The sequence below is a fragment of the Rhinoraja longicauda genome, chromosome 2 (genome assembly GCF_053455715.1).
Source record: "Rhinoraja longicauda isolate Sanriku21f chromosome 2, sRhiLon1.1, whole genome shotgun sequence".
Classification (NCBI taxonomy): Eukaryota; Metazoa; Chordata; class Chondrichthyes; order Rajiformes; family Arhynchobatidae; genus Rhinoraja; species Rhinoraja longicauda.
Window position 1 is genome coordinate 101,563,853 of NC_135954.1, and position 15,562 is coordinate 101,579,414.

Consider the following 15,562-nt stretch of genomic DNA (forward strand, 5'->3'; position numbering starts at 1 on the left):
TTCCCGATGGCAGGAGTGAAATGAGTGTCTGGCCAGGGTGGTGTTGGTCTCTGATGATGCTGGCTGCCTTCAGAACAGATGTAACGTTTTGGCCCACAAGATCAAGGGAGAGAAGACGAATAAATAGTTTTTAATCAGAAGAGAAGAACAATCTGAAATTCGCTGCCTGGAGGATTCCCCACCATTCAGATTACCTTCTTAGAGTCATAGAGACATATAGTGATACAGTGTGGAAGCAAGTCCTTCGGCCCAAATTGCACACGCCGGCCAACATGTCCCAGCTACACTAGTCCCACCCACCCGCATTTGGTCCATATCCCTCCAAACCTGTCCTATCCATGTGCCTTTCTAACTGCTTCTTAAACTACCTCCCTTGGCAGCTTGTTCCACACACCCACCACCCTTTGTGTGCAAAAGTGACCCCTCAGATTCCTATTAAATCTTTTCCCCTTCACCTTAAACCTATGTCCTCTGGGCAAGAGCCTTTGCGTATCTACCTGATGATGATTCTTCCTCTCATGATTTTATACACTCCTATAAGATCACCCCCCCATCCTCCTACGCTCCAAGGAATAGAGTCCCTGCTCAACCTCTCCCTATCGCTCACCCCCTCTAGTCCTGGCAACATCCACGTAAATCTTCTCTGTACCCTTTCCAGCTTGACAGTGTGTGGTATGATTCTGCGATGGTGCAGTTGGAGCTGTGAATCAACTTGCTTTGGGGCCTCTGGGATGCGGACAATACCTGAGATGCCGTGTTTGGTGACAATAGACAATAGACAATAGGTGCAGGAGGAGGCCATTCAGCCCTTCAAGTCAGCACCGCCATTCAATGTGATCATGGCTGATCATTCTCAATCAGTACCCCGTTCCTGCCTTCTCCCCATACCCCCTGACTCCGCTATCCTTAAGAGTTAGTCACACCATAGCTACAGATAGAAGGGAAATTGGGTGACCACCAGCATGGGCAGTACGTGCAGCAGATCTTGCAGGAGTTCGGGGAGGTGTAGGGGAGGAAAGTAAGCTCAAAGCTAATGCAAGATTTAATGGCATTCAGTAGAGGATTGAGGTGAATGGAAGCTGAGTGGCAGCGCAGAAGCGCTCACAAGTCTTCTGGTTGAGGAATAAGGCATGAAATCAAAATTAAGTTAAAAATCAAAGAGAATACACCCTGAGCAAATGGCCAGGACAGAGATCAGGACAAGATGGTTTGACAATAACATAATCCCAATGTAGAAACAAAGAACTGCAGATGCTGGTTAATACACAAAAGGACACTAAGTGCTGGAGTAACTTAGAGGGCCAGGCAGCATCCCTGGAGGGCATGGGTAGGTAACGTTTCGGGTCAAGACAATGTTTACTCGGAGAAATTTCTGGATTAGTTAACAGTCTGACAGCAGAGATGCAAGGAAGAGATAGTGTGACATTCAAATGGAAACGTGCCATGCATTTTTTCAGGATGTAGGAAGAGCAGAGGTTTGGGGAAAGTCAGTGGGTCAGGCAGTATCTGTGGAGGGAAATGGACAGATGAGGTTTTGGGGCAAGACCCTTCTGCACACCGGCATTGGGTAGGTAGTTTATTTTACTTTAGTTTAGTTTAGTTTATTGTCACGTATACCGAGGTACACTGAAAAGCTTTTGTTGTATGCTAACCAGTCAGCAGAAAGACAATATATGATTACAATCGAGCCATTTACAGTGTATAGATACATGATAAGGGAATAACGTTTAGCCAGCAAAATCCGATCAAGGATAATCCGAGGGTCATCAAAGAGGTAGACAGTAGTTCAGCACTGCCCTCTGGTTGTAGTAGGATGATTCAGTTGCCTGATAACAGCTGGGAAGAAACTGTCCCTGAATCAGGAGTTGTGTGTTTTCACACTTCTATACATTTTGCCTGATGGGAGAGGTGAGGAGTGGCCAGGGTGTGACTCGTCCTTGTTAATGCTCCTGGCTTTGCTGAGGCAGCGTGACATATAAACGGAGTCAACAGAAGGGAGGTTGGTTTGTGTGATGGTCTGGGCTGCGTCCATAATTCGCTGCAATTTCTTGCGGTCTTGGATGGAGCTGTTTCCAAACCAAGCTGTGATGCATCCTGATGAAATGCTTTCTATGGCGCATCTGTCGAAACTGGTGAGAGTTGTAGGGGACCATGCCAAACTTTCTAAGCCTTCTAATTAAGTAGAGGCGTTGGTGTGCTTTCTTGGTCGTTGCTTCAGTATGGGTGATCCAGGAGAAGTTGTTGGTGATATTGACTCCTAGGAATTTGAAGCTTTCAACCATCTCTACTTTGGCGCTGTCAAAGTAATTCTAATTTGTCCACAAAGGGAAAGGAAATATTTTCAAATCCATACATTATAATTTATCTAAAACGTACTATTACACATCGATGAAAATAGGATGCATTGGCTCTAATTGGAGGCCCATTTACAGTTTGTTTGGTGAAACATTTTTATGCCACTTTATTTTCAGCCTCCTCATTTTCTTTTCACTCAGTCAGAAATGTTTCAGGAATGCATCAGACAAGTTAGAGATGTTTTAAGGTCATGAGGAATAGGAGTAGTATTAGGCCATTCGGCCCATCAAATCTACTCCGCCAGTCAATCATGGCTGATCTATCTCTCCCTCCCAACCCCATTCTCCTGCCTTCTCCGCATAACCTTTGACACCCGTACTAATCCAGAATCTATCTTATCTGTGCCTTAAAAATATCCATTGAATTGGCCTCCACAGCCTTCTGTGGCAAAGAATTCCACAGGTTCATCACCCGCTGACCAAAGAAATTTCTCCTCAACTTCTTCTTCAGGAGTCAAACAATGACAAGCAGGAGTATTCTTATCCAATCAATGTCTTATCATCTGAACCCCGATGAGAATCATACGACCGCGAATTCCACGTCATCTCGTTCCCTCTTGGCCTCAAAGACATTGACTGGAAACTGTTTCATCAGTTATCAAAATGTCCTTTATCTGACTGTAACAATGATGCAAGGAATGGGCAGTAACTGGGGCCATGGTTGATCACTCCCTGGGGGACACTGCTGCAGCACACACATTCTGATCAGACACTAATTCTTCACGGAGGTCAGAGAGAGGCAATGTGGTCAGGTGAACAACGGCAGTACTTGTGAATTACAGCCTGTAAATTTGATGCCGTAAATGCATTACTCCCGCGCTGTTTCTGCAAACTGCAGGTAATTCTTATCAGGAGTCTTAATAAGATTTGAGCGCTAGATTCTTGATGAGTAAGGCTAATCATCTATGTGATGAGCCCCAATTCAGTCGTTTGCTTTTGTCACAATGAGGGCAGGTCGTAATATATTCCACATAAAACATGCTTTTTAGTTTCGAGATAACGGCATGGGAACAGGCCGCTCGGCCCACCAAGTGTATGCCAATTCACTGATCACCAGTTTGCACTCGTTCTACATTATTCCACTTTCTCATCCACTCCCTGCACACGAGGGATCACTTTATGGTGGCCAATTAACCTACAAACTCATCATCTTTGCGATGTGGGGGGAATCTTATAGAAACGTACAAAATTCTTAAGGGGTTGGACAGGCTAGATGCAGGAAGATTGTTCCCGATGTTGGGGAAGTCCAGAACAAGGGGTCACAGTTTAAGGATAAGGGGGAAGTCTTTTAGGACCGAGATGAGAAACTTTTTTTTCACACAGAGAGTGGTGAATCTGTGGAATTCTCTGCCACAGAAGATAGTTGAGGCCAGTTCATTGGCTATATTTAAGAGGGAGTTAGATGTGGCCCTTGTGGCTAAAGGGATCAGGGGGTATGGAGAGAAGGCAGGTACGGGATACTGAGTTGGATGATCAGCCATGATCATATTGAATGGCGGTGCAGGCTCGAAGGGCCGAATGGCCTACTCCTGCACCTATTTTCTATGTTTCTATGTTTCTATGAAACCACAGCACCCGTAGGAAACCCACTCGGTCAGAAGGAGAACGTGCAAGCTCCACACAGACAGCACCCAAGGTCAGGATCGAGCAAGGTCTCTGGCTCTGTGAGGAAGCAGCTCTACCAGCAGTGCCACTGTGCTGCCCTTACTGGGCAATACCATATTTAATTTATTCTAAACCACAAAGTAAATTTGCCTCAAGTTCTGCAAGGAATATTCTGTGAAATACGTAATTTTGCAACCAGGGAACTTTGAGCCAGGTCGAGATGATTTTTGCATTATGCAGAGAAAGAGCTGGGTGTTTTCGTAGCCCTGCTTTGAACAATGATCACTGCGGTGCCAAATAGAGTGATTTGGATTAAATATTAACCCCCACAATTCGCTATAGAAAGTGCTGAAGTGCTAACCACATATTTAAGATAATACGAACCTATGCTATTCACAGCCCTGAGGAAGATTTAGATTTATCTTAAATTGATAGAGATCAATGTTTTTGGCAAGAACCAAGAAGCTGGGGAATTGAGCAATGTGGCATTGATGAATGAACATTCCATGCATTCCTACAGAATCCTTCTCTCCACTGTATTAATACATTCGCTAAATTAGACCATAATGATGCCTCAAGTGAATATCAAACATCTCAGACAATGAGTGTTGCATTGGAAAGTTTTTCCTTTGTTAGGGCTCGGGTCGAATGACCGCATACGGTAGTTTTAGAAAATGACTTTCTGAAAATGTCACCACACAGGCAAGTGACCAGTGAATAGCCACTTTTTTTTTTCTCCTCAACCTAGGGTAGTCTCAAAACTAGACTAGAAAGGTGTGTAAGCGAGTGGCGCGAGATTTAAAAGGGATCTGAAGGGCAAACGTTTTACACTGAAGGGTGGTACTTATGTAAAACGTGCTTCCATAGGAAGTAGGAGAGGCAGTTACAATTATAACATTTAAAAGGCACTTCATATCATATATTTACAGCCGGAAACAGGCCTTTTCGGCCCTCCAAGTCCGTGCCGCCCAGTGATCCCCGCACATTAACACTATCCTACACCCACTAGGGACAATTTTTACATTTACCCAGCCAATTAACCTACATACCTGTACGTCTTTGGAGTGTGGGAGGAAACCGAAGATCTCGGAGAAAACCCACGCAGGTCACGGGGAGAACGTACAAACTCCTTACAGTGCAGCACCCGTAGTCAGGATCGAACCTGAGTCTCCGGCGCTGCATTCGCTGTAAAGCAGCAACTCTACCGCTGCGCTACCGTGCCGCCCTATACTTCATTGGTTCATGGATAGGAAAGGCTCGGAGGGGGAGGGACCACAGTGAGGTACTTGGATGGAAGAGGTTTGGAGGGATACAGGCCAAACGCAGACAGGTGGGACTAGTGTAGCTGGGCCGGTGTGGGCAAGTTGGGCTGAAGGGCCTGTTTCCACGCTGCATGACTCCATGACTCTAAGCAAGTAAAACTAGCTCGACTAGGTAAGTTGGTCAGATTGGAGGAGTTGGAAAAGCCTGTTGCTGTGCTGTATGGATCTGTGACTCACTGACTAAAACCCTGATATACATATAGAAATAAATCTGCTTCCATTTCCATTTAACATGATTAGCAAAAGGGAGGTGTATTTTTGTTTTTAAACAACAAACGTTTTGGATGTGGAATGCACTGCCCAGATGGATGGCATAACCAGATAAGAACATAAAATAGACAAATTCATACAGCAATGAGGAAATAGGAAGAAAGTGAGCTTAATTGGACTGGTCCTTCAAAGAACACTGACCCAAGAAACAGGTTGTATGATCCTAATGTATAATAACGTATGTCCCCTGGTCTGAAGCTGATAATCTTATAAACATTGATTTTTAAAAGATTAAAAAATAATAATTTTAACAACAGGGCAGCAGTGGGAGAGCTACTGCCTTACAGTACCAGAGACCTGGGTTCGACCCCGACTACGGGTACTGTCAGTACGGAGTTTGTACGTTCTCCCCATGACCGCATGGGTTTTCTCTGAGATCTTCAGTTTCCAAGGACATACAGGTTTGTAGGTTAATTGGCTTGGTAGAAATGTAATTTGTCCCTAGTGCGTGTAGGATAGTGTTAATGTGCGGGGATCGCTGGTCGATGCAGACTCGTTGGGCCGAAGGGCCTGTTTCCGCACTGTATCTCTAAACTAAACTAAACTAAACAGAGAGATCAAACAATATATAATTCTCCATTTTGCATCCTATCTGTCTTCTCCACCTTAACAATGAAGGAAAAATTCTAATATAGATACAGTAGATGTATATCAGTTCTAGTGATTCTTTTGTACTGGAGCCTAAAAACTTCAGACAATAGACAATAGACGCAGGAGTAGGCCATTCGGCCCTTCGAGCCAGCACCGCCATTCAATGTGATCATGGCTGATCATTTACAATCAGTACCCCGTTCCTGCCCTCTCCCCATACTCCCTGACTCCACTATCATTAAGAGCTCTATATAGCTCTCTCTTGAAAGCTCCAGAGAATTGGCATCCACTGCCTTCTGAGGCAGAGAATTCCACAGACTTTCAAGGATAAAGAAGGCTGTCAGAAGCATCTATAATTTGGAAGCTCAGGCACTGAAGGGATTTATTCTTCTCATTGGACTGGTCTTGTAAACTACCAACTCCTTAAAGGGGGAGTTTGAAGTCTTCAATGGCCAGAGTTTACAAAAATACCATTGTTCATTTCAAGCTCTATAGAGAATGGACGGCTTAAACTTTGTCCTTGAACCTGTTCACCATCAAGATTTTTTTGACTTGTATACTCTGACCCGGGTGTACTCAGGGGGGTGGCACTGAACAGTTTAAAGTTGGGTATTTTAAAAGTGGTTGATTTACCAAACCAATAAAATACTTATCTGGCAGGATTGATCAAAATCACGAAAACACAAAATCATAGAAAGTACAGCACAGAAATAGAGGAGTGGATGTGGAGAGGATATTCCCACTCGTGGGAGAGTCTCGGACTAGAGGTCACAGCCTCAGAATTAAAGGATGTGCCTTCAGGAAGGAGATGAGGAGGAATTTCTTTAGTCAGAGGGTGGCGAATCTGTGGAATTCTTTGCCACAGAAGGCTGTGGAGGCCAGGTCAATGGATATTTATACGTCAGAGATAGATGGATTCTTGATTAGTACGGGTGTCAAGGGTTCTGGGCAGAAGGGGATTAGGAGGGAGAGATGGATCAGCCATGATTGAATGGCAGAATAGACTCGATGGGCTGAATGGCCTAATTCTGCTCCTATCACATGACCTTGTGAGAAATATGTACCTTTTGGCCATTTCATCATGAGGTCTCTCGACAGGAATCCCATTTGCCTGCATTAGACTTGACTCCCTCTGTCTACCAAGTCACTATGGATCCCATGTGCCTTCCTATCTAAGAAAATCATCAAGCATCTTTTAAATGTTGTCATTGTATCTGCCTCCACCAAATCCTCTGGCATCACATTCCAGATATTCACTTCCTTCTGTCTGAAAAATCTACCCCTCAGATTTTCCTTAAATTTCTCCTCTCTCATGTTAATCTGGGCCAAGTAGTTCTAGACCTTTTGGGTCTATCTATCTATTCTATCTATCAACACAGAGCAGCATGGGAACAGGCCCTTCGGCCCACGATGCTTGTACCAACCATGGTGCCAATTAACACTAATTCCATCTTCCTTCACATCTTCCTTCACTGCTGGTAGAGCTGCTTCCTCACAGCGCCAGAGACCTTTCTCGATCCTGACCTTGGTTGCTGTCTGTGTGGAGCTTGCACGTTCTCCTTCTGACCGAGTGGGTTTCCTATGGGTGCTGCAGTTTCGATATCTCTCATTCCCTGCCTTTCATGTCGCTACGTAAATGTCCCTTAACTTTTATTACTCAATCTTCTTTCACCACTTTCCCTGACAACACCTTGCAGGCACTTACAACCCTCTGTGTTCATAGAACGTAGAACAGTACAGCACAAGAACAGGCCATTCAGTCCGCAGTGTTTGGGTGAATCGTACAACGAGATCTGGGTGTCCTAGTGCATCAGTCACTGAAAGGAAGCATGCAGGTACAGCAGGCAGTGAAGAAACACAATGGAATGTTGGCCTTCATAACAAGAGGAGTTGAGTATAGGAGCAAAGAGGTCCTTCTGCAGTTGTACAGGGCCCTAGTGAGACCGCACCTGGAGTACTGTGTGCAGTTTTGGTCTCCAAATTTGAGGAAGGATATTCTTGCTATTGAGGGCGTGCAGCGTAGGTTTACTAGGTTAATTCCCGGAATGGCGGGACTATCATATGTTGAAAGACTGGAGCGACTAGGCTTGTATACACTGGAATTTAGAAGGATGAGAGGAGATCTTATCGAAACGTATAAGATTATTAAGGGGTTGGACACGTTAGAGGCAGGAAACATGTTCCCAATGTTGGGGGAGTCCAGAACAAGGGGCCACAGTTTAAGAATAAATGGCAGGCCATTTAGAACTGAGATGAGGAAAAACTTTTTCAGTCAGAGAGTTGTGAATCTGTGGAATTTTCTGCCTCAGAAGGTGGTGGAGGCCAATTCTCTGAATGCATTCAAGAGAGAGCTAGATAGAGCTCTTAAGGATAGCGGAGTCAGGGGGTATGGGGAGATGGCAGGAACGGGGTACTGATTGAGAATGATCAGCCATGTTCACATTGAATGGCGGTGCTGGCTCGAAGGGCCGAATGGCCTCCTCCTGCACCTATTGTCTATTGTCTATTGTCTATTGAATCATGGTGCCAAGACAAATTCTCATCTGCTGGCACATAATCCATATCCCTCCATTCCCTGCATATCCATACGCTTATCAAAAAGCCTCTTAAAAGCCACTATTATATCTGCCTCAACCACCACCCCTGACAGCACTTTCCAGGCACACACCACGCTCTGTGTAAAAAAACTCGACCCGTACATCTCCTTTAAACTTTGCCCCTCTCAACTTAAAGCTATGTCCTCTAGCATTTGATGTTTCCATCCTGGGGAAAAGGATTCTGGCTGTCTCTCATATCTATGCCTGCCATAATTTAATATACTTTTTATCAGCTTTTCCCTCAACGTCCGGCGCACTAGAAAAAAAACCAATCCAAGTCTGCCAACCTCTCCATGTAGCTAATAACATCTAATCTAGTCCGTTCTGGTAAATCGCCTCTGCACCCTTTCCAAAGCGAAACTTGCCCTGCACATTTCCTTTAAACCTTCTCCATCTCACCGTGAAGCTACGTGTTCCGGTACAAATCTATCACGGACAACTGAGGTCCCTGCATTGATCCTTGTGGAACACCACTAACATTCTGTCAGACTAAAAACCATAACAATACCCCTCAATTTCAACGTCCAAGCTAATTTTGGATCTAATCTACCAAGTCACTGTGGATCCCATGTGCCTTAAACGTCTGGATCAACCTACCATTATTGAACTGGTCGAATATTTCACTCAGGTTCATTTACTTCCCGACCCGCATCAATTATCTTTGCCATCTCCTCTAAAAACTCAATTGATGAACTGATTCATAAACATGACCTTCCCCCCACACTAAGGGCTATCCCAAAGAAGTCCATATTTTTTCGAGTGTCAGTAAAACCTATCCCAAATAATCTTCTCCAACTATTTCTCTGCCACTGATATAAGGATGCCCCCACATCATTTTATAAACCTCTGGAAAGTGATCCTCTAGCCTCTTGTGTTCCAGTGAAATTAAATCCATTGCCTATCCCGGGCAATATCTCTGTGAATCTCTTCCGCTCTCTCTCTATCTCTACCACATCCGCCATGTAGTCTGGAAACAGAAATGTACACAGTGCGCACAGTTCTTAAGTGTGGTTTCATTGACGTTTTGATTCTTCAGAGAACCTTTGAATATTCAGGAGTTAACTATTGAGGACTGCAAACCTTGCCAGTTACCAAAGATATGCAGTTTACAAACCTTTAACGGCGCAACCTGTCGCCAAATAGAATCCGTCAATTGTACAATTTGGGGAATTTAGATACTTCTCGGTAGAACCTTATTGGGTTTTGAAAAGACATTATCTTTCAACGTCCATTTTTCGACGTTGCTTCCTTTTGAAGGGAAGTCTTTCTTCTTTACTTAATGCAGAATTACAAGGCACAGAGGGGGAGACATGAAATCATTTTGCTTGCTTCATCCATTATTAATGACTTTTACCCATGGATGAATCATTTCCTCCTGCCTTCTCGTGAGCACGTCTCGGTGTTGCCAAACTGATTTTGTATTCGGCAGGTAAAGACGACAGCAGCACCCGGAGAGTCGTGCTGTCGGTTCTGAAAGCCCATGGACGAGGGGCTGTGTGATGCAAGGGAAGGGATTAATTAGTCGGGGATCCAGGAAGTCCCTGATGTGCAAAAACCTGCTAAATGAGATGATAGCAGGAAATTATTCAATTTAATTTTCATAATTAATGCTGATGCCGCACGCTGATGAAAGCTCTTCTCTCCTTAGCTCTGGGTTAGTTTAGTTTAGTTTAGGTTAGTTTAGGTTAGTTTAGTGACAGAATATAAACAGGCCTTTTAGCTCACTGATTCTATGCTGACCATTGATCGTCCTTACTTTCTAATTATATTTTACCCCACTTTCTCCTCCACTCCCCTGCACATTAGAGGGAATTTTACAGGGGCCAATTAACCTCCAACCCACACATCTTTGGGCTTTGGGAGAAAACCGGAGGACTCGGAGGAAACCCTGGTTAGAGACCCATTCGGGAACTCCAAGCCACGGAGAGTTTCAACCGTCCCAACGCGGGAGTTTTGATCACCCCGACGCGAGGGCTTCGCGATCGTTGCCGGCGGGAGCTTTGATCGCCCCAACTGCGGATGGTTCGTCAGTCCTGAGCGCGGGAGAATAAAGAGGGAGAAGATTGGACTTTATTACCTTCCATCACAGGGAGGAATGTGGGGAGCCGCTGTGGTGGATGTTCATGTTAACTTTTATTTTATGTGGCAGCGTGCCTTGTTGCTTTTCACTTAGTATGGCTGTATGGTAACTCAAACTTCACCGTACCTTAATTGGCACACGTGACAATAAACTGACCTTGAAACCTAGAAAAACCACGAGGCCACAGGGAGAAGGTGCAAACTCCATGGTGGCATTTGAGCATCATTTGGATAGGCATATGGATCAGCAGGGAATGGAAGGATATGGATAAAGAACAGGCAGAGGAGATTAGTTTAACATTGTGTTCAGCATAGGTGTTGTGGGCCATAGGGCCCATTCCTGTGCTGTACTGTTCTATGTGCTTTGTTCTATCCCGCCAAGATGTATTCCCAGAGCCTGTCACCCAAAATGGGTGGCCATCTGAAAGGGTGCAGAGAAGATTTACGAGGATGTTGCCAGGGCTAGAGGGAGAGGGAGCTACAGGGAGAGGTTGAGAAGGCTGGGACTCTATTCCCTGGTGCGCAGGAGGATGAGGGGTGATCTTATAGAGGTGTACAAAATCATGAGAGGAATAGATCGGGTAGACGCACAGAGTCTTTTGCCCAGAGTAGGTGAATCAAGGTCCAGAGGACATAGGTTTAACGTGAAGGGGAAAAGACTTAATATGAATCTGAGGGGTAACTTTTCACACAGTGGGTGCATGGAACAAGCTGCCAGAGGAGGTATTTGAGGCTGGGACTATCCCAACGCTTAAGAAACAGTTGGACAGGTACATGGATAGGTCAGGTTAGGAGGGATATGGACCAAACGCGTGCAGGTGGGACTAATGTAGCTGGGACATGTTGGCCAGTGTGGGCAAGTTGGGCCGAAGGGCTTGTTTCCACGCTATATCACTCTATGACTCTGTCTGCTTTACAGATAGATCAACTGCAGGTTAGCCTGGGGCATTTCCCACGGCACATCGTTGTCCGTAGAATACCTGATCAGTATGTTTAGAGCAGCAAACATTTCTTTCTCGGAATGACCGAGAACGGAAACCCGCCCCCACAATCTCTTGGTATTATGAGGTAGCATGTTTCAGTCAGTCTTCAAACAATTTGCACACAGTATAATTGAGATGAATATCCTTTTTTTGTAATGGGGCGGACTGCTTGAGACTTTGTTTAAAATGTTATGTCAATGGATTGCAGCTCCACATTACAATCTGCTTTGTTATATTCCAAAGTAAATTTCATCTTTGTTAATCACATCCTCAGTGATGATCAGTGATGAATAAGAGTCATGACCCGACCCATCGCCTAGTCATATCCTCCAGAGATGCTGCCTGACCCACCGAGTTACTCCGCTACTTTGTGTTTAGGGCGGCAGGGTGGCGCAGAGGTAGAGCTGCTGCCTCACAGCGCCAGGGACCCGGGTTCAATCCTGACCTCCGATGCCGTCTGTGCAGGAAGGATATTCTTGCTATGGAGGGCGTGCAGCGTAGGTTCACTAGGTTAATTCCCGGAATGGCGGGACTGTCGTATGTTGAAAGGCTGGAGCGATTGGGCTTGTATACACTGGAATTTAGAAGGATGAGGGGGGATCTTATTGAAACATATAAGATAATTAGGGGATTGGACACATTAGAGGCAGGAAACATGTTCCCAATGTTGGGGGAGTCCAGAACAAGGGGCCACAGTTTATGAATAAGGGGTAGGCCATTTAGAACGGAGATGAGGAAGAACTTTTTCAGTCAGAGAGTGGTGAAGGTGTGGAATTCTCTGCCTCAGAAGGCAGTGGAGGCCAGTTCGTTGGATGCTTTCAAGAGAGAGCTGGATAGAGCTCTTAAGGATAGCGGAGTGAGGGGGTATGGGGAGAAGGCAGGAACGGGGTACTGATTGAGAGTGATCAGCCATGATCACATTGAATGGCGGTGCTGGCTCGAAGGGCTGAATGGCCTCCTCCTGCACCTATTGTCTATTGTCTATTGTCTATTGCAGAGTTTGCACGTTCCCCCGTGACCACATTCCAAAGGTGTCCAAGTCCGTAGGTTCATTGCGTCTGAAGAAGGGTCTCAACCTGAAACATCGCACGTTTCTTCTCTCCAGAGACGTTGCCTATCCCAGTGAGTTACTCCAGCATTTTGTGTGTATCCGTAGGTTCATTGGCCTCTCTGTAGGATGCGAAAGTGGGATGACATGGAACTAGTGTATGTGTGATCGATGGTCACATTGGAATCGATGGGCCGAAGGGCCTATTTTCATGCTCTATCTCTAAAATTAAAACAAGATTCCCACATCTGCAACTCCTTGTGTCTCCAAGAATAAATATGAATATTTTGATTTGGCTGGGGCCAGAAAATCTAATCAGCAACACTTGGACTGCCAGAGATTGCATGGATTAAAGTCATTCAAGAAGGTGGTTTACCACCAATTACGAGCAGTAAAGGATAATTAATAAATGTCGGCTTAGCCAGCAATTCCCCAAAAAATGTACAAAGGAAAAGATGGGCCAGGATGTATCCTGTTGTTCAGAAAATTACGAACCGTTTATCAAAGTTCTACAATGATCTATTCTACATTTCCTTGATCTCCATTCCTTTGTGCTATTTTCACAACTTCCATTTCCTTATCTATGTGTCTCCCTCTCCCCTGACATCAGTCTGAAGAAGGGTCTCGACCCAAAACGTAACCCATTTCTTCTATGCTGCCTGTCCCGCTGAGTTACTCCAGCATTTTGTGTCTGTCTTCAGTTTAAACCAGCATCTGCAGTTCCTGAGGGTACGTCAAGAGGAACGTTATTTTATTCCGCAATCTAAACATCATACAACGTGCCTTTAAAAGAGTAGGTTTCTGACTTTAATGGGATAGGTAAGTAAGGATTATTTAGAAAAAAATAGTAGTCTTCCCTGAAATAAATCACAGGAAAGCTGGGGTACATTAATCATAAGGTCATAAGGTCATAAGGAATAGGAGTAGAACTAGCCCATTCGGCCCATCAAGTCTACTCCATCATCCAATCATGGCTAATCTATCTCTCTCTCCTCACCCCATTCTCCTGCCTTCTCCCCATAACCTCTAACACCTGGAGTAATCAAGAATCTATCTATCTCTGCCTTAAAAATATCCACTGACTTGGCCTCCACAGCTTTCTGTGATAAAGACTTTCACAGATTCACAACCTTCTGATTAAATAAATTTCCCCTCATCTCCTTCCTAGAAGAACGTTAAGGTGGTTGGATTTTTTGAAGAGGTAAGGTAATGCATGAGTGCAATGCATTTGACGTGGTTTGCATGACTTTCAGAAGTTTTTTTTAAATTAAATTTTTTAAATATTATTTTTATTGCTTTTTCAAATAACATACAAAAACATTTAAGATAACATAAAATAACAGAACATAACAAGGCACATCAACAGCAAGGTCACCTTTAGGCACCTAAAGGCATTTTAAATATAAAGGAAGTAAGGCACGAATCTGCTATAGTACATGTTTATATAGATATATATATATATATATATATATATATATATATATATATATATATATATATATATATATACACACACACACACACACATATATATATATATATATATATATATATATATATATATATATATATATATATATATATATATATACAAACTGCTCCCACCTTTAATAACCCAACCAGACAATAATCACAATGAAAATTTCAGAAGTTTTAATGACAGACTAGCAGACCTGCCGCTTCACTGCTCCAGTGACCCAGGTTCAATCCTGACCACCAGTACTGTCAGTGTGCAGTTTGCATGTTTTCCCCGTAACTGCGTGGGTTTATTCCGCGTGCTCCAGTTTCCCCCCACATCTTAAAAATGTACAGCTTTATAAGTTGATCAGCCATTGCAAATTTGATTGCTAGAATCAGGGGAAGCTGATGGGAATGTAGGGGGAACAACATGGGACAGGTGGGTACTTGATGATCAGTGTGCATTCAATGGGCTGAAGGGCTTGTGTCCATGCTGTTCGACTCGATGACAAGGCCCTCTTGGCAAACTGGTCCAAATTATAACGGTGCATGGGGACCAAGAAAGATTGATAAATTTGACCAAAAATTGGATCAGTGCCTGGACCAAGAGGGTTATAATTGTAGGTAGGCTGTATTTATAACTCAAAAACTGTTAGTATTGAAATTCATATGTTTAGGAAGGAACTGTAGATGCTGGTTTACACCGAAGATATTCACAAAATGCTGGAGTAACTCAATGGGTCAGACAGCATCTCTGGAGAAAAGGAATAGGCGATGTTTCGGGTTGAAAACCTTCTTCAGACTCAGAAATTCAGTAGTTTTTATACTCATTCTATCACTTTTTGTTATACATATCGTGTCTTACTAATTTGATCAAATGTTTTGAGGAGGAGATGAAAGTGATCGGTGAGGGAATGGTAGCAGTGTTGTCTACTTGGATTTTAGTAAGACATTTGATAAAGTTCCCCATGGAAGTCTGATCCAGAAAATTAAGATGCACGGGATTATCGGTGACTTGGTCGTATGGATTCAGAACTGGCTTACTGGCAGAAGGCAGAAGGTTGTGGTGGAAGAACAATATTCAGTCTGGTGGACTGTGACCAGTGGAGTTCTTCAGGGATCTGTGCTGGGACCTCTGCTCTTTGTGATATATATAAATGACTTGGAAGTAAACATAGAACGGTACTTAGTGAGTTTGTAGATGGCACCAAGGCTGGGGTCGCGGACTGGGTGGAAGGCCGTCAAGGTATACAGC